This window comes from Tyto alba, unplaced genomic scaffold (genome assembly GCF_018691265.1).
Source record: "Tyto alba isolate M040663 unplaced genomic scaffold, T.alba_DEE_v4.0 Super-Scaffold_20, whole genome shotgun sequence".
NCBI lineage: Eukaryota > Metazoa > Chordata > Aves > Strigiformes > Tytonidae > Tyto > Tyto alba.
Genome location: NW_024881283.1, coordinates 5,295,453 through 5,316,030, shown reverse-complemented (window position 1 = coordinate 5,316,030; position 20,578 = coordinate 5,295,453).

Below are 20,578 nucleotides of genomic sequence, written 5' to 3'. Positions count from 1 at the left end.
ATTAAATTAAGCAAAAATTCCCCAAGTTGAGACTGCTTTGCCTGCAGCGTGCTGCCACGGAGCATGTGCCGGGCTGTTGCTCGGTTCCCCACCCCGCACAGTCCTGTGTTCCCTGGGCTGTCAGCTCACGTGCACAGGGTGGGAGCTGGTTCCTACCGCTCGATTTGGCTGTTTGCTGCTTTGGTACGTGTGCTGGGAACATTCTTGGGCTCCTGGGTTTGCCCATGTAGATCGGATTAAAAGGTAATGATTAAGGTTGTAATGTCTGACAGTAGTTTCTGTACCTAATCACACTTTCGAAAGCCGATCGCTCCTGTTAGCATTTAATTCTTTGGTGTAGCCATCGGTCTGTGTGCTGTTGGTAGTGAAAAGGATTGGGCCCAACTACCATCACCCCCCACCCCATCTCCTTCAGTAACCCCATCTAAAGACCGCAGCAGGAACCAAGTCTGCATTCTATCATTCCTTCTTGCAAGCAGGGAAACCAAGAGTTTAAAATAAACAGAACTTTCTTGGGATGGGAAAACAACAAATAAGAACTCAGGGTGACCGCATTTATATGTTAACAATCCTCGAGACATTCCTCCACTCTCCTTTTCTTGGAGGGGAAATTTTATTCCCTGATGGACAGCCTGGAAGATGATGATATTCCCCTGGCAGAATGATTACAAGGTAGACAATGACAGGTCAAACCCTTGCCTTGCTCTGCCAGTCTCTTGACAGCACTAATGGGACTGCCAGGAGGGTATGAGTGTGTTATTTTCTCTCCACAGTCCATTCAGAGCCAGCCTTCCCGTGGAGACAGCCCCAGAGCCCTAGTTAGGCTCTGGTGGTTGTGATGACTGTGGTGTGGCTGCTTGTCCTTTATCTTCGGATCCACCTGTCTCACTCCCATCTGGATCATTGGGTGGTAATTACAGCCCTGTGACCCGTGAGGCTCTCGGGACATAAAAACACCTATTCCTTCCAACAAGATGGAGGTCACAAAACACTTAAATCATGTTCATTTATGGGAACATTAAGGGAAACAGAGCTGTAGGTGATGATCAGAAGTATGACAAATAGGAATCAGATGGCAAAAACAGGCAGCCAGAGAAGCCTTTGCAATGCCCTCTTCTTGAAAGAGATTAGGAGAGAATCGCTGGGTGCCACTTAGGTCTTTGAACTGAATCAACTCTGTGGTTTTTTAACAGCCAAAGCCTGAGGAGGAGAAATTAAAATGGTGCATCCAGTCCTGATCTTGAACAGTCATGTTCAGCAGTATCAGATACAAGCTGCTGTGAAGAGGAGACTGAAAACCACTGTGGTCCCACATGCAGGTAAGTCAGACTGAAATACTCATCCTGAGAAGAGAATGTTTCCTGAAGCCACTTTCCTTGATCCCTTTCTGCAAAAGTTTTTAACTTCTCTTACTGCATTTTTCTGATATGCTCCTACTTTCTTCCTGCATATTTAAGTTTACTTGCTATCTCTCACCTGCAGCTGAGCGGCTGCACTTCTGCCAAGATTGCACATAAAACAAAATTAGGAAAGGAGAGATCAGCTAATAAGCAGTTCCTATTCATTATGGGAAATTACAGCTTTCACGTCTTGATAGCGTAAATGACTGTCAGCTCCAAACCAGAGACCTGTTGCGTCTAAATACCTTGCTTAAGTCGGTGGATAGTCTTAAACATGCTCCAAATCATTCCTCTTTTCAGCAGAAATTGCTGCTGCTGTCCTTGGTGTCTGGGGACAGGCACAGTGGTGCGGGGAAGGTGCCCAGGACTTGCTCTCCTCCGCTGTTTGCATCCCCCGTGACCCGCGGTGCCGGGTCATTGCACCTCCTCTGGCAGCACCAGGAAGGGCCTTTCTCTAAAGCACCACAGCATATTCACCAGTGAACAGCAAACACCCCGAGGGCCGTCCTCATCCAGGTGAGCAAAATTTTCATCGCAGAGATGGCAGTTGGGCACTGAATTAAAGACAGTGGGCAAGTGCTGGATGGTGCGCTGCCTTTCTGAGGCTGAATGTGCACGCTGCTCGTCAGAGCTCTGGCAGCAGCATTGCTGTCACCCGGCTTTGGTTTGTGTTACAGAGGATGTCTCCTTTTACAGGCATGGGAAACGGAGGCAAGAAGCACATCAAGTAACCTGAGAACAGTAGATTAGGGAAAAATGAGTGATGAAACCCAAATCCCAGAGTCCCACTCTATGTCCAAGTACTAAAACGGCTTTGTCATCCCTGCCTCTTTAATTTATTATCAGCATATTGTGTTCCTGCAAGAGAGTCCTATCTCAGTATAATCATCCATCTAAAGACCATCACCTCTTTTTGGGCCTCCCAGGCCCACTGTCCATCCTAATTCAGAAGTTATACTATGGCAAGCCAAGATGATGCTTTCCACAGACCTGTTCAAAGCAGAGAAGACAGGAGTGCTGGCATGGTTGTATGCCCCATGAGTACTCGAGGTCTAAGGTTTGTTTAGGACACCTGTGCCCTGTATCCTGTGCCATTGCATCTGAGAGGAGGGCAATGTCTGATTTTTATGGTCAAACTTGCCTTGCAATATTGCACTGAGCTGCTCTGTAAGAGACGGATGGAAACTGCCATCTTGTCAGGGCATTTTTTCTGCCCTCTTGTAACAAAAGAGCTTTTAAATGTCAGAGCTTTTGAATGTCTCATAAGAATTTCATAAGCAGAGCTGTGTTGTTGGCCCATTTTACAAAGAGGAAGACACCCATGGAGAGCTGGGAAAAAACAGTTTTGGGTGTTTAGATGTCACATCTAGCACAAAGCCTCACTGCTTTTCTACCCCCACTCAGGGATTTTTGCCAAACTGCATTTTTGGGCTTCTCAGAGTTCCTGTTTTATCCAAGGGACTAGCGGGACCCACAGGGAGGAGTGGATACCAGTGCTGTAGATACTCACCATGGAACAACAGGACGTGGAGTACAAATCAGATGACTCTGAAGTTCATATAATCTGTATCATCAGTGGAACAAAATCTCAAGAGCTCCCAAGTACCCAGCTGAAATCTGGGGAGGGCTGAAGGACACGGATCCAAGCACAGCATGTGATAATTCACATCTAGCAAGGCTTCCCGGTCTGGACAGACAGACGGACTGCGTGCCTGGCCTCCCACATAAGGCAAAGACACACCATCACAGCTTTTGGCCAGTGTCTCCTGTTCACATACTGGGGCAGAAATAGAACATTGTCAAAAACAAATCCCCAAGTGATGTTGGGAAACATTGATTGCTTCTTACATAATGTAAAGCAGCCCGGCATCCCCAGGATGAGCGCCTGTATGTTTTGGAGCTTGCAGAGTATTTGAAGGAGAGCAGACAGTGTGCTGGGAGGTGTAGCTGTTGCTATGGCTTCCTAATTACCTTCTGCGAGGTTACCATAGAGAAAAGCCCAGAGCTGTCTTTAGAAACAATAGCACTTCAACTTTGCTCATATGGACATTTCAGTTTTTAAATAAAACTTTACATGAGCCAGAAATTGAGCCTTCAGCCCACTGCAGAACAGGGACGATTTTATCACTGCAGAAACTAAACAAGTATTTCAACATTTGTTTCTCTATTTCACATAGCACTGAAACAACAGTATTTTGGGATGTGGGGTGGGTTGCTTGGTTGGCTAGCGAGTTATTTGTTTTATGATTTTTTTTTTCCATTGAGAGGCCAGAAAAGTTGAGAGTTGTGTCTGGGAAGAGACAGTGACAGTTTGGGTGTTGGGGTGGATAAGGGAGACAGTCTGCTGCAGGACTCAGTTACAGAAACTCCTGGACCACAGAAGATAAAGGTTCCTGTGCAGACATCCAAGCGGTCCCAGGGACACATCAACCTTTTGACCTCAGTCATTGTTAACCAAAAAGAAAACAGCCTGGTCTTTGATCATGGGGCAGTCAGGCCCTGTTTACTATTTCTGGCCAAAATAAAAGAGGTATTGTAGGTCTGAGAAATATTTGCTTACAGAAAAGATGCATTCCCTCAAATAACTTAGGTCTGAACAAACCCACATTTCCAAACAAGGACCTGCTTGGCAGAGCTAGGGCTTTGTCTCACACTGTCCACTGCTTTAGAGTGTTCTATGAGGACAGGGGATGTACGGATGCGAGGTAATAGAAAAGCTGCTTATAGTCATGGCACTGCAAAGTGGCTTTTTTTGGTGGAAATAGCTGCACTAAAAATGCTTTTGTATTGCACAAGGGGCATAAATAGTTGTAGCACTTAGAAGAGTGAGCCAGCTCCTGTCAGTGGTCCCTTGGCGGTGGGTGGGTTCGTTATGCAGGTCATTAGGCAGGGAGGGAATTCAGGATGCCACTTGAGACCAGAGGCTGTGGTATTTAACAGAAGGTGTCTTGAGATGAGTAAACACTTCATCACCATAGTCAGAGGCTGCCTCCCCCCATCTCTGTATGCTTCCAGGGCTTGACAGACCTAGCTCCTGAGAATCACCTTTCCAAAACCTGACTGTCTGAAAGGTTGGCACCAGGATAAGCTAGTCATGCAGTCTCCCTTCATCTCCACACCTGATCCACCTCAAGAGAAGGTGGCATGGGTGACCCTCTGAAAGTATTGAGATTGCACAGCAAGGGGGCTGTCTTCAATTATGTGTCGGTATTTGCAGTGCAGGACCCTGATGCAGATCTGGTTGGTAGAGCCAGGGATGCCTGGGATGCGTTTTACCTCGTCTTGAAATAGATGTCTACACTGGTTAGAAGAATTGCTCCTCACAGTGCCCGTCTCTCTTCACTGGCTTTGAAAGGAGTCTGCAGGGTCTATGTCAGCTGTAGCAGCACACTTCCCTGACTTCTAGCTAAAGTGAGATGAATCCTATCCTGAACTTAATTGCTACCTCTATTTTATTTTTTTTAATATCTTAAGTGACTGCGTATCTTAGTGTTGAGGCAAACATGGAAAATCCACCATTTAACCTCGTTAATACCTTAGAAATACCACTGAATCTGGAAACTTTGAGAGACATGATAGGTTTCAGCATCTTGAGAAAAGCCAGATGAGGGTGGCCACAGAATTAGTAATGGGCTAAGAACTGAGAAGTGATTCCCAGAGGGGATCACCTCCCACAGCTTCGTGCAAAAGGAAATTCAGAAAACTTTCCTTGCTGTTGCAATGATATACGTAACTTTTCACAACACTGTCAGAAAGACAGAAAATGCCATACCCACTTTTTGGCATCAATAATATAATAGTTTATTAATTCTGCAGCAGAAGAAGTTAATTGGCTGGGGATAAATTATGAACATAGCAGGAGGCAGGGGAGGTCTGCATTCCTCTCGCTTACAATAAATGAAATTGAGTATTATTAATACATAGCAAGATTAAAGCAATTTCCCTCTGATTCATGGTTCCTGCTTTCTCTAAAGACAAATGAAGCGAACAGAATTGTCTGTTTCTTCTTTCAGGTCTCAAGTATTTCCATAAAATTTGCACTTGCTTTCTGTCCTAATGAAGAGAGGACAAACAATTTCTACTACCACCTAAACCCAGCCATAGGTGATTAGAAAAGAAGGAAATCTCAGCAACTGTGGCAAACTGGCATTGTTTTGTCAAAGCTTGCTATAACATTTTATTTTAGTTGATCCATTTTCACCAAAGGAGAAATACTAAGTTAAAATTCCTCATGTTAGATTTTCATATAATCTAAATTTAAAAAAAAAAAAAGGGGGGAAAAAAATAAAAAAGCCCTCAAAACAAATCAAACTGACTTAGTGACTGCTAGGGAATAAAAGAGTACTGGTGCTGTTTTACACTGTGTGCTGGCATTGAAATGCTAAATAACCTGCAGACAAGCAACACTTCCAAGATGCCCTACTAAGAGAGGTCATTAGCCCTCTTCAGAAATGAAAGGAGCAATTCAGTTTACAAACAGGCTAGAAAAGTTGGAAAACAGAAGACCAAGGAGACCACAGGGGAAGCCAATAAACAACTGGGAGTCCCCTCTGCTGAAAGGGATGCATCATGTGGGGAGGGACCTTCCTTAGAAAGGGGCAAAGATGACAACAGAAGATAAAGGCTGTTTTTTCAACACTGGAAAGATGATAAACTATTCAGACTTCCCAGAATAATCCATGAGCAGTGGAGGTAGTGGGGGACCACCTGCAGATGGAAGCAGATGTGAGGGTATCAGGGACTGCTGGTGATTCAGCTGGGCCGATGGTCCTTTTCACCTGGGTTTGATACTAATGTATTCACTTTGCTCATTATTTTGACAGAGATTACGGACATATTGCCATGAATTAGGTGGCCCTGGTTTAGAGAGTGTGACAATGTCTCCCTCTAGTAGCCACCCCTGGCAATGAAAATTGCCTCCAACTTGATGTTTTTGAATAAGTGAATTTTCCATTTCCCTGTAAATAGAGAACACTGGCTTTCACCCTGAGGATATTTGGTTTGATTCATACTGTATATACATCTTCTGTATGGCTCACTGCACCAATGTATCTCTGACTGCAGTGAATAATAATGCATAGCAGTAGTCCTGGCCGCTGAAGGAAAAATGTACATTGTGTGAGGATCCAGCTCCATCTGTCCTGAGCTTACTGCTTCATTTACATAACTAAACATAAGAACAAGGGAAATGTGAGTCATCCCACTCTGATTCAGAAGCACTTTACACCCTGCCTGCCTGAATGGAAATGCCCCAAAAGAGCATCAGACAACAGAAGACCTACCAACCAGCCCACCAGCTATATGAATGCATATGTCAGGTTCTTTATGTACTTTTTGTAATACTTCACCCCAATTTCCTTTTCATAGCTCTGCAATGGCTGGGTGCTCAAAAGCTAGTCATTTTTTCCCCTCAATGATACCAATTGTTCTAATAGAAGCTATTACCTCTCCCTGCAAACCGTGTCTCCATGGAATCCTTAGTCCATCATGGTCAAAGCACCACTACCATTTTCCTCTCTTGCACATCCATCTCATTAACACTTTTCCATCATTCAGGTCTCTCACCACACTGTCCTTCAGGAGACTTCCAACAGCATTCCCTGTCACTTTTCTCTCCTTGATAGCCCATGAAAAGAGTCAGATATCTGACCTTTTTTTACAATACTGCATGCAAGAGTCTGCTCCCCTACCTGCAGTCTCTACCTTTCCCTCTTCCCCTGATACCTTCACCCTGGGATTTCAAGAGGTCCCTTAGTGGCCTGTCACATGCCAGAGGTAAGTGAGCTGGCTGCAGTCTCTACACCAAGGAGACCCAGGTGTGGCAACATTTCTTTGGTTTTGCACTTTTCTTTAATCTCATACCAGCAAAGAATGTGCCTTTAGTCATGAGATCCAAGGTCCAACTACTGACACAAACTGAGGAGTTGCTACAACCTAATTCAAAGACTTCTGCCCATACTCACCATGTGAGTTTGTTTTATTTTCTTCTAAAACCAGGAATCGGAGCACTTTATGTTTCTCTGCAGAACTGTAAATTGAAACTAAAGGGTAGATTGAAAAGGAGCTGCTTGTATTGTATAACCAGTGACCTTCCTGAAGAACTTTAATGCCTGAAACATCCTAAAATTTGTTTTGAATCAATTCAATATCACCCCAGCACAAGGCAATCTCTATATCTGCAAAAGGCTGCAATGAGGAACAAGCTTGTCTAAGCCAGACTGGCAGTGTTGAAGGTAGGATTTTGATTACAGGAGTGTAGATACCACTTCTCCTTAATGGGATTGATTAAAAACTTCAGATGTATTATCCTTTACATTGTGTCACTTTTATCTAGGGGTATGCATTTTTTTTTTTCCTCGCAGGTGCAGGTTCATCACTTCTGCTGATGCTAATGGAAATCACAGGTTCTTGCTGGCAACAGGGTTGCAGAAAGTTACACAAATCCCTTTACCCTCGAGTCAAGTTGGAAATGGCTTTGTCCAGAATAATAGAGTGCATGAATCAGAAAGTGCCTCAGTCTAAAGAGGGTCTTGCAGTAGTTGGAGAGAATCCTGTGCTGGAGGCCTGTGGTGATTTAGGATGAGTCACCCTTTGCACTGCAGGATTTTTACCTGTAAAACTGGCCAACCCCGCTTTTTCCTGACCCTGTTTTCCTCTCAGCCATTTGTACTCTTTGCAACAGGAGTCGGCTCTTGCAAGGGATTTGAATTGTACCTAATGCAGATCTGGGTCTTTCCAGCATCTCCACCCTCCAGGAATAAGCAGGACCTGCATTCTTTGGAGTTTTTCAGCATGGCCTAGTGCTCAGGTACCATTTCTCAGGCCTGACACCACTATTGCACAGTGCCCTGAATGGAAGCTCTGCCAGTCCTGCTGATGCCCAGTTTGACTTCCCAGCACACAGCCAGCAAGAGGGGTTTCCACACGCCTGCACCAACTGGCTGCAAAGTGTCGTGACGTACATGAACCCTAAACTTGCATCCCAGGGGCTGGGGGGCCCCCAAGGAGGAGTGCTGGAGAGACAGCAAAATGTTGCAGTAGCAGGGCTTTTTCTTGCTGTTTCTCCCACTCCCGTGGGTGCGCCTGGTGTCAGCCACGGGTATTCAGCTCTGCTGCCACTCGGCAGTGGAGGGATTCCCATTCTGATGCTTGGATCATCTCACAGCTGCCTCGTTTCTAAGGCTATAAATTATATCCCTGATAGGCCAGGGAGAAGCTGATGCTTTGCAGCTGAGCCCACTGGCTTGTCAAAGAAATCTTAAAAAAATAAAAAAAAAAGAGGGGAAAAAAGAAAAGACCAGGAATCATGAGGCATGCCAGCCTGGGAGCAAGCAGCAGCTGGTGCTGGCCAGCACTGACACCAGCGAAATGAGCTGACGGCCTGAGGTCACCAGGAGTGTTACAGGTGGACACTGCCCCACGACGTCCCAGTTGTCACTTTCCCCGGTCCCTGGGGAGCCAGCACGGGCTGCAGGCTCAGGCGGTTTCTGTAGGGGTGGCCCACGGCAGCGGAACGGCTGTGCTGAGAGCCTGAGCTGCAATCTGAAGCAAACTCACGTCCGCTTTGGTGCTGACAAGATTTCGGTTTGTGCTTGTCAGCTGAGGCTTTGTGCGAGAACAGCCCAGGAGCCTGGTCACCCTCCCCTGCCCTTAGCTGGTGCGCGGGGCTCGGTGGGCCAGCAGCGCGTGAAAGCCTGCGGCAAAGCTGCTGATGCTGGACGCCCAGCCCAACACCCTCTCAGTTACATCGGCTGCGACAAGAATTTGAAAGTTTGAAACTGGTTCTTACTGGTCCCGGGTGGGCAACTGCACGCTGTGAGGAATTAACGGCTCTTTTGGTTGTCTGAATTCCCGGGAATGACTGATCCCTGACCTGGTCACCAAGAGGAGCATCACTGGAAACCCCGCTGAAACCCAGCTCCTATTATTTCCCCCTGCAAAGACAACCTCATTTTATCCATTTTGCTTGCAGTATTCTGAAGCTGGTTTTCCTCTTCTGCCAGGGAACATTAGGAGATCTTTGATTTCTGACCTTGTCCATGCCTAGATGATTTGCTCTTCCCTTGTATTTCCTGACAGCTTCCTCTTTGTGAGTCTGCTTCTGCCCTAGGCAGCATTCTCCCCTCAGGCACCTCAGCACTTCGGTGCTGAGAGGTGATGGGTTAGCACTAACTGGTGATTAAACAGATCAGTATGCACAGTTCTCTTTCCTTGTCCTTACCCTGATAGCTATCCCTCTCTCCTGAGCCACCCATCCTCCATTCCCAGTCAGGCCTGAACTCTGTGTGATGGATCACCCCTTCAGGCAGCTAAACAAAGTCCTCCATTAGCTGCCAGAGCCCTGGCAGTGGTAGCACTGTCAAATTGAGTACGTGGTACCCGAGGCTACTCTACCAATAGACTTCACAAGCAGCTAGGCAGGCATGCCCTCATGCTTAGAGGATGCTCTCCAGAATGGATGATGGCAGGCGGTGCAGAGGGGAGGGGGGGAATTTGATTAATAAAAGAAGCAATTCTTACTCCCCCGCTCTCTTCTCATTACTGGCATTTGAAAGCCAGGCTTCACATTTCTTCTGAGCTCTGGTGTTGTGTACAGATGTGAGGCTGTGTCTCTCGGGAGTGCTTCCACCAGCAGAATTCAGATGGGAGGAAATGGGCTGGCGACACCCAGCAGACAATAATCTATTGGAAAGTATCCTCTGCAGATGTGCTTTCTCTTCATCAGCACTTATTATTAACAATAAGATTCCTTCCCTTCTGCCCCACGCTAAAAAGGGGCTGATATTTTATCTTGGTTTTTTTTTGTTTGTTTGTTTTTTTTTTTTTTTTTTTTTTTTTTTTTTCCAGTAGGATGAAACAAATGAGTGAAAGAAAAGAAAGAAAAAGTATCCGTTCTGGGTGGGACTGACTCCCATGCAGAGAAGATGAATGAGACTTCTGGGACACACGGGTTCCATGAAGCCCAGACACTAGTTTTGCTAGGCAACATCTGTAGATCAATGTGGTTCTTAGGTTTTAACCACGACATGCCCTGTGCTGGCTTTCACCCCCTAAATCAAAGTGTAGAGCATTTTTTTTTCCTTCAGAAACTTCTCCTGGGTAGGCTTCAGTGCTCTCCTGAAGGTTATGGTAGCCTCGTGGGCCATTCCTCTTTAGCAAAGCAGGTCTGTTCATCCTTCTGCTGCGTGGCCCTTTTACCACCCAGTTGTGCTTCATCAGCCCGCTGGGAGTTCTTCAGACACAGCATCTTTCTCCGTCCTGTCAGAGGGCAGCACCCAGCTCGTCAGCACCTGAACTCGGTGGGGTCCGGAGCAGCCGACCCACCAATGTAGGTGCTGAGCCTGGTGGAGATGACTCACAGCTGGGACCTGGGGATTTATTGTCAGCTCTACCCATCAGTGAGGCTGTTGGGCCTCGTGACTGCTCATGCCTCTCAGCCTTCCGAATGTGGGAAAGGGATGCTGCAGTGGTGTGGCACGTAAGATGTTTTGGGACCTACTGCAGATGAATGTGAAAGGAGAGCTGGTGTGTGTGGAGATGGCGCTGTCTGAAGCTGCACCGTGATGGGTTGAAACTGCGAAGGAACGTGGAGAATGGAATATAATCAGTATTTCAGAGGTTCTGCAGCATGAGACCTTAATTTAGTAGAAACTCATGGTGCTAATCTTTGCAAACAGCTGTCCGTTAGAGCCTATCAGACACCTTTACCCCACCGAGCTGTGAGCAGGCTGGTTGCCAGGAGCTGCAAAAGGCAGAGGTGTGCTGACCCAGGAAAGCTTGGGCCACCACGGAGCTCCTTGGGAAACCAACACCTTGCCCACAGAAAAGGAGGTAGGAAAACCTTTGGTTAGGGGTCTTTCAAGTAAGTGGGATATTCTGTTGTATTGTATTTAATTTTTTCAAGTGGAGGGACATGAAGCTTTGGAAAAAAAAAAAAAAAAAAGGAAAAAACAAACCCCAAAATTAAAACAGATGGCTGTGTTTCAACACATTGAAATGATAATGTTTATTTCTTTTCAACCTAATCTGTGAATCTTGGTGCTTTTTATTCCGTTGTTTTTTGTTTTGTTTTGTTTGTCTGTCTGGTTGGTTATTTTTTGTCTTTGTTTTTTGTTTTTTGGGTTTTTTTTAAGCAAAAACATTTTTCTGTGCTAACGTTTTGGTGTGTGGCCTCCCTCCCCACTGTCTTGCATTTATTGTATTTTTGTCTGCAAAAAAGTCTATTTTCCCAGTTCCAAAATCCTAGACAAAACATAATGTTACATTAGTTGGAATGCAGAGTTATTTTCTGATGGTTCTTTTTGGAAAGAATTTTTTCTTTTGTAGTTGAGTTCAAATATTTTCAGGGAAAAGCAGTGGCAGAAAATCATTTTTAATATGGAGATCTTTTATCTAAATACCTTATTGAAGAAATGAGTCCAGTGTGTTTTTATTTCACTGCATCTAATTTAATGTATTAAACCTTCTGAGCACTGGCTTTCATTTAAATGACCCTTTTTCTTTATTTGATTCAGGGAGGGTTAGTGGAAAAAAATCAGATTCTTTTTTGAGGGAACAACTGCAGGAAAAGGTTTCTTTCATGAGCAGAATGAAAATGAGGATTTGAATGTTCTTTCCCACCCTGGGAGTTCTGGAAAAGCTTTAAAAAAAAAACCCCAAAACACAAAAAGAGCTAACCTCAAACAGTTGTTTCTGTTTGAAATGGTTTGTTTTGCTTCGCCCTGAAACAATACCAGGGCTCTGGTTGCCCAGACTGCTGGGGCACTCCTCGTGTCTACAGAACGCCAGGACTGTCCCGGGCTTTGGGGAGCTCCGGGGGTCGGGGAAGGCCCCGAGGACGCCCCCTGAATCTGGAGCCACCCGAGGGGTCCTGGAGCGGGGTGAAGGGACACTGGCTCCGGCTCCAGGAGGTTGGAAGCCCTGGGGGTGCCGGTGCCCTGGCACCGCTGGGGAGCGGTTGGGCTCTGAACGGGGCCCCCCCCCCGGCTCTGGGTCCCCAGCCCTTCGGCGGGGTGTTTGCCCCCGGTGCAGCCCGGGAGCAGGTCCCCGTTTGGTCTCTGGGCCGTTACCCCTCGCGCCCGGGGCTCCAGATGTGAGCGCTGCAGCTGGGACCCCGCTTCAAGCGGCGAGGGCGGGCAAGACGGGAAAGCAGATTTTTCTTTTCCAATCGTTGTCCTCCACTAAATCGTTTCACTCCTCTCCTCATCCACCTGGCCTAAGGCACTTAGGTGGATATTTCTCCCCAAGACCAAGCAGATGATCCCTGGCAAGCTGAGCTCTAGCCTCACCACCATGTAATCCCTGTATCTGAGCCAGACCCAGCTGGGTGACCTGGAGCTGAATGAGCCTGCGTACATCCCACGGTGCTAAGGAGCTCTCTCCTTAGTATCGATATTTTTCTACTTCTCCTGCTGCTCTGGACAAAACAAAACAACAACAACAAAAAAATGAGCCAAGCTGCTTGATTTTGCAATCTCCATAGATGTCGGAGGCAGAGATGGCCACAGAATAAAGATATCCTGTTCAGAGGAAATAAATAAGATGTTGATTGGCAAGCTAAATCCTCCACGGCGCTGCTGCCCGTATGACTGGAATCCCAAATGAGCCAAACTGCAACATGTTTTATGCTGTTTCCGCACTCCAAATGCATTTTTCAATCTATTTCCTTAAGCCTGCAGGACTGCTGTCTCAAATTCCACTTCCTATTTCTCCGCTTGGACAGAAACACTAAATACAAGCTTTCCTTAGCGACAGCACCTTTCATATAATTTCTCAGATTTCTGAGCACATGGGAAGGGTTGGCATGTGTTAACAGAGCCATTGTCATGAGATAATGGCCTGCTATTAGAGCTTTTTTTTTTTTTTTTTTTTTTTATTTCCTTCTGATGGCTGTGGGCCCTTTTCCTGTGATGTGAGAAATGATGTCTTGCAGCTCCTGGACGCATTATGGGATCAGCCTTGTCACACAGCCCAATCAGTTCTGTGATCTCTCTTGAGAGAGAAAGAAGAAAAATGTCCCCCTGGGATGTTGTGTGCTAGCATGACAAATTCAGGCCACCAAAGAGGGAATAGCTGATCCCAGGGCGTATAAACCCTGAGCCTAAAGATCAGCATCCCCAAGAAGGTGACTCTGCATGAGCAGGTCACAGAGTCACCCTCTGCCTTTATATGAGCAAGGGAAATGGAGCTACTTCTCCTCCTCCTCCCAGCCTGGAGAATGCAGAGCATCAGCCTAAGCAGATAAATGTTGAGGTCAAAGTCTAAGGATTTATCAACTCTGGTTACAGTCTCCACTTGCCTCTCCTTAAGAAATAAAGCAGCTTAAATGACCTGGAAATATTAAGTCTGAGATAAGCAGCCAGGTAAGACAAGACAGAGGAACTGGAAGGCGAAGTGTGTACAGCGGGGGATAGCTTGCAGCTGCCACAGGGACTGCTCACAGCCGGCTGCCTGCATTACCATCCTTGTCCAGGAACTGGCCCATCAGGGGGAAAAATATTCTGATCGTCCCCAGAGTCAGGGGACAGGAGATGGAGATCAGGGATGGAGGTTGCTCCCATGGAGAAGACAGTCTGTCCAGCAAGGCGTCCAGCCCCTTTCCATGAGGTCTTGCTCGTGCGCTGCCTTAAGGGATGCAGACAGGGAGAGGGGGGGATGTCGCAGCTTTCTGAGCCCTCCTGAAGTCTGAGTGGAAAGAATCTGGTTTGGGACCAAGAGCCTGCTGGCCCAGGCGTTAGGTCAGGCCGCGGTGGGTGCAGAGGATGCTGTGACGCAGTTAATCTTCTTGCAAGGATTTCTGAGCAGCGTTGCAGTGATGACAGCCAGCTGGGTCACAGCAGGATCCGGACAGTGGCGGCTGTGCGGGCTCATAAGAACAGGGGCCAGGAAAGGCGGTGGGGGAGAGGAGTTAGGACAGAGTTGTGTGGGTGGGAGGGGGGACATCTGGAGGTCTTTGGTTCTGCACTTCGCTCAGAGCGGGGCAAACGACGAGCAGGTTGCTCAAGGCTGTGTCCAACTGATCTCTGGATGCTTCAAGTGTCCCTACCCTGACCCTGGCTGCTGAACCTCTGGTAACTGAAAATCTCACATTCATCCTTCGCCTGTGGCCAGCTTGTGCTGTTTGATTTGGCAGTCCATGTCCTACCTCCAACATGACTCTCCGGGCTTGGGGAATTCACATCATCTTTGTGCCTTTCTTTCCCTCTCCTGGACCTACCTGTCAGGTAATCAGACAACCCTAATCAACCTCAGGGTTAATTAATGCCCTCAACATCATGGGAACAGTCATTATTGCCAGTTCTGGCTCAGTGCAGCACCATTTCAGGAAGGAACCATCATCTTTTCCCCTTCCCTCCAATGACAAGGACAAGAAGGCGGCACTGGGGAAGAGTCCTGCTGGCCCAGGGGTGTACCGAGGATGCAGGAGGCAAACTGGGCACATCAAACTGGGGCCAAGAGGTAAGCATGGCCTCAGTGCAGCCTTCTTGTAGCCACACGTTAGCCACGGCTGCCATCGATTCCTTGTTTGGTGCTGCACACCCTGAAGAGGTGCTTATTTATTCAAATTTTTGGATGCAAAGGTTAAGCAAATCAAGCATTACTGATTCAGTGCAAATGACAGAAGGCTAAGTGATGTTATCTTTAATTACTGTCTGTGCCAAGGAGAACAACCAGGTAGTGGTGTGGGGGTATAAGTCTGGTTTGAGGTGGGGGGGCAGGGGACAAGGGTTTGACAGGTTGTCATTTGTATTCAGATGGGGACATCTAGTGACCACGGTGCCATATTGCAAGGAATGAGCATCCCAGCACTGTGTAACGGGGGTGGAAAGCCTGGTTTGCAGCCCCCTCCCCCCTCTTGGAAAGCAGCTTTTGCATTGCTGCTACTGCTCCCCCCACCTCACCTTCACCTGATGCTGCAAAGAGGAGATCCCCAGGGGCATCACGACGGCCTAATCCTGCTGCCTCCAAAAGGACTGTGGGCTTTTGGGTATCTTGCCACAGTGGGGGCTTCCCCAAACCCCAGTCATCACTGCAAGTTGCCTACCGGTCTCCATCCAGCGTTGTGTGGGGCGGGGGATGCGCCCTATGAGCAGAGCCTGGCACACACGTCGGGCTCCTCTGGGTGCCCAGGGACGTATGCGGTGACAAGGCATGCCCCCCTGTGCCGGGGGGCTGCGTGGTGGGAGCCTCCACTGGACACCCCGGGGTGTAGCTTGGGGAAACAAGGGACGGGGTCCCAGTGCAATTCCCGTGGCACCGGGCAAGGGCTGCTCCCAGCCCCTCTCCGCCTCTGGATACGTCCTGCAGTCCAGCACACTGTCAGAAAAGCCAGCCCGACTCCTGAGAGCTGTTTCTTTTTTCAGTGCCTGGCCGAGGCTGCGGGTGCTCACCGGGAGCAGGTCTGCATCCGAGCGCCTGCCCGCACGGGCGCAGCGTGGGGACCCTCCGTCCCCCCAGCGGCTCTGCCGAGGGCACGCTTCTAGCCCCTCTCTGCCGTGGCTGTTGTCCCAAAGGTCCTCTGCTCAGAAAAACTTACCTGAAAAGCACAGATTTATTCTTTCATTCATGCTTTAAGGCAGACAGCCTCATCCAGGCCAGGAAGACATGTGCATTTTAAAGCAAGGATTTTTTTCTCACACACATCTATCACACTCCCTTTTACACACCCGGCCAGCTATCTCCCTTTTTTCTGAGCATCTGGCATTATGAGGCTTTCCAGAATAGGCTGGGATACAGAGAAACTGGAGGTTTTGGTTAAAAATGTGTCCCAGTATGATCTTATAGAGTGTGAGAGTGTAACTCAGACCTGCCCTCAAAGAAAACCTGCTCATCTGGAAGAGTACTTGGCTCTCTGAGCCCAGCCACTTCAAGTGGCCAGCGTGGTGAGAGGAGAAGCATCCCAGTCCCCTTGGTAAATCCTGGCGAGCGGGAAGACACGGGCTTGATCCTGTTCAGCAAAATTGCCTCCAGCCCTCGCAGCCCAGCATGGAACTTGGGGGGCTGTGACGTGTTGTCTCAGATGGTCCGTTTTAAGCAGATGGAGTTCTGTTGGCTTAATGTGAACCTCATCTCACCCTTCCCTCCCCCCAGTTCTGATTTTGGGGACAGGCTCCTGCGATATGCAAAAAACATCTTTCTATCAATACTTTCTCTCTGGGAGTTTTCTCACTTTGTTCAGTTATTACTGGAAGGAAATGGCCTGTGGGTTTGAGAAGTTTCTATTGCTGGCCTACATGTTAAAGAGATTGCACTTCAGTTCCAAATATACTTCCTTTTCTGCTATTGTATTGCTCTTCCCACATTTATGTCTACCTTAAATTTTCTTTTCACCTTACACCTGCTGCTATGAAGATCTCCTACATATATATTTGAAATTCATCCTTTATTTCCCAAAGTATCCCTTGCTATCAGCTCTGGTGGAAGCACCAGTAATTACTCTCTTCCCATTAATTGGTGAGACACCGTGGCTAATTTGTGGGTACATTGATAAAAAACCAGAACTGTCAGGTGATTGCACTGAAGTTTGCATGAAAAGTCAGGAAGTGATTTTGCCCATGTAGGTGGTTTATTAATTTTGTGCCTTTCTGAAGGGTCTTGCAGCAGAGTTGCGGAGGCTCTGGGGTCCCCGGCACACGACCTGAGTGCAGCCGCTGCAACTCTGGTTCGTGTTCCTCGCTGCCCACGGAGGTGCCTGTACACGTCAGCTCACCAGGAGCTCTGGGACACGACGTGCCCACGCCAGCTCCCTCTTACCTGTTAACAACCCGGCCCCTGTAAGGTCGTGCTGTGGTGCCCAAGTCCTCATTCCAGCAGACTGGTGGATGCGGAGAAGTTGCCCCTGTGTCTGCGGTTTCTTCCCTCGCTGTGACCCCTTGTGAGGCAGCGAGAAGGCTGGATGTAGCATGAACCCACAGCGTTCTGTGCTGCACAGTTCAGCTCCAAGCACAGGAACGACAATTCACCCTTCTCGCTCTCTCCGAAACGTGGACTTTTTCAACAAGAGGAGGTCACGCCGGTTCGGGCCAGAGCTCCGTGCAGCGTGGGAGCAGGGGGAGGGGGGCAGTCTGTTGTGACCCCAGAGACACCCCTTCCATTGCGGGCTGTGCCGAGAGCTGCTGTCTGCTGGTTGTGGACACGTCTCTATCATCCAGGGTGGAGAATCAGAGGTGTGTGAGTGTTCTCAGAGGCACTGGACATAACACACCTCACTGCTCGGTGGTAAAATTACCTGTCTGGCTCGTCCTTCATCTGCTTTAGGATAGCCCTGGAGAGCAAGGACTCTCCCTTCCTCTCCATCCCTGCAGCACCTTCTACAACGCCTCAAGCTCTTTACAATGCTGCCTGCTCTGCATCAGGAGGGTTCGCTTTCTCCACCCAGAGGAGAGGGACAGCAATCTGATCTTCATGAAAGAACATAGTACTACCTGAGGACAGATAACTGTTCAGCATTTATTGTTATCTCTAGTCTAATCTATGCAGTATATAATAGTGGGAATAGGCCACAGAACAGTAAAATAACACAACAGTTGTAAAACTCACAAAACAGTTCCTGCCATAAGTGGTGATTAAAAAAAAAATAAAAATCCAAATGACTATCTGAAATATAAAGCCATTTACAATTTATTGCCAGAGCTCTGATCCTTAGCAAGTTCATCACTAAAGGAATTACACAGGCTAGTGTACTCTGGCTTGTTGAAATCTCCCCAAGTTGAACATAAAATGACAAATAATAATTTGCACAACATAAATTTACTAGCACCTTAAATTGTCTGTTCACTGAATTACCTCAGAGGACTGAGAGAGACGAAGCTTGCTGCTTTTCACAAGGAACAATAAACTCATACAAACTGAGACAGGTTTCACTGCCTGATGTTGCTTGGAGAAAAATCATAATAATAACTGGTCTACTACCTACCCATTCATTAGCAGCAATTACACTGTATTAATGTTACAAATTGCTATTGAAAGATGTTACCAAGCTAGAAGCTCTCAGTTTAATTGAAAGCACTTTTTTATTTGATTACTAATGGCCCTGTGTTATAATATCAATGACCTGCATGAGAAAATTGCTTCCCCAAAGGGATCTTTTTGGCAAAAGAACTCTGCTGGAAGACAGAGCTTTCCCCCTGCCTTTGGGAGCAGTGGAGGCTTCAGCTTTTCTGTGGCATGCTGAACGCCCAAGGGCAGGTAAGGAAAAAGTGGTCAAGGATTTTTTCCATACCCAAAGGACAGCATTTTATAAATTATTTTGCCAGAAGATCTAAAGGAGCTTGGGGCTTGATGGCAACATGGAGCGAGCGACTGGTCACGTGTAGGATGCAGCAGCAAGGAGAGGGAAGAGAATGTCTGCAGAAGGATGGTTTTACAACCTCCAGCAAGGAGGTTTTCACTATAAGCCCATCACTCCACAATCTGGGACATATAAGTGTTTTTTTTTTTCATTGTGTGCAGCATCTTTTGTTTCCAAGATAAGCATGTAACTAGCTGAAAGAAAATGCAGAGAGGCTCATCTAGTAGGTTTCCATCTTGCTGCCGTTGGCGATCCATTAATGAAGTCTAATTACAATGTCAAAAGCCTATGTTCTATCCCAGTGACTAATTGACTTTGGAGATGCAAGAGCTCTTTTGTTGTTTTAATCTGGGAGAATTGAGAAGGGAGGGAAAATAATTGTTAATTAGTTTAGTTCTGCTTTATCTGCAACACAAAACAAAATATTAGTTACAGAAGCAATTCTATGCCTGATAATATATCTTGGCCCTCCTGCCATTGTGGAGCACTGGAAAGGCATTATTTTCTGTTTACACATGCAAACTATTTATGGCCCACTCCTACATTGTGTTCCTTGTGAAGGATTTTACTGTGTGAAGTAGGCAGGGTGATGCCACAAGGTTAGCTTGGGCTGAGGTTTTCAATGAGTAAGAGCCATAGTACAGAGAAATATGAAGATTGCTGCTTGACTGATTGGATGGATGGATGAATGGATGGATGGATGGACAGATAAGCTCCTAGGGAAAGATAGATCTAATGGTATGCTTGCCATAAAAACTGAAACCAAGAGGTGCTATGTCTGCATGTAGGAACAATTCTTTGCAGCTTTCAGAAGTATTGCTCTGAAATAAGGAACTTGCTGATTTAGGGACACACCGCGTCTCCTAGGTCCTTCCTCAAGGTGACCTGCAGAGGTTTGAAGGAGCCCTTCACGTCCCAGTTTGAGTCACTAGCCCCTAGGCATGGTCCTACCTGGATCAGCCTCCCTGGAAAGGGCTGGGGATTGTTTTGCTCCACAAAGACATGAACACCTTTGAGTTTTAGGAAACTTTTTGGATTAAACTGGTAATGGGCAAGGTAGGCTGAATGGATGCAGTTTTCTGTGGAGGTGGAGATCCAGCCTGAACTTTACATGAATTTATCCCATTACCAGAAAAAGTCAGGCAAATGGCTTAAACTGCAGAATGACAATAGTAATATCTTATCATGTAGACGTTTCCATGTGCACCATGACAGGAATTAAAATCAAATTCATCATTTAGTTCCTGAAACTATTAAATGTTACTTTAAAGGCATTTAAGGAATAAATAGGCATAATAGAAAATTAACTACAGGAGCTCATTTCCATGATTGGCAAAGTGATTATAGCTGGAGGAAAAAAAAAAAAAAAAGAAATATAATGCTGTCATCACCTTATCAGATGGAAGTGAATTGCCTCTGATCAGCTGTTAGACTGAAGAGACATAGAAAATACGGAGAAAAACAGAGTAAAGTAATAAGAAGTCCAGAAATATGTCAGGGAACCTGAACATTACTTTAGACCATATATTCTACGAGGACTAGATGAGTATAAGGCTGTATGAACATGACAGAAACAGCAACTTCACTGGTCAAAAAGTTCTGTTTTCTTTGAAACCCTGTGTCACAAGGCAACAGTTTCAACATAGCTAAAGTCTCATCTAATTTCTGAGAGTAATAAATGAGGCTCCTAGCTACACCCATGTGGTTTTCCTGGATCCCTCTGCCTTTTTCAAAACCTAGTTGCTTCCTGGAGTTTCTTCTGGCCAGAAATTGCTGTTATCTCTTTTTCTGACTTTGTTATGGTAACCCCCCCCTCTGATTCATCCCTGGGCATATGGTGCTGGAAGGATTTTTGAGCCCAGTCCATTACCCAGTAGGGGGCCATGGT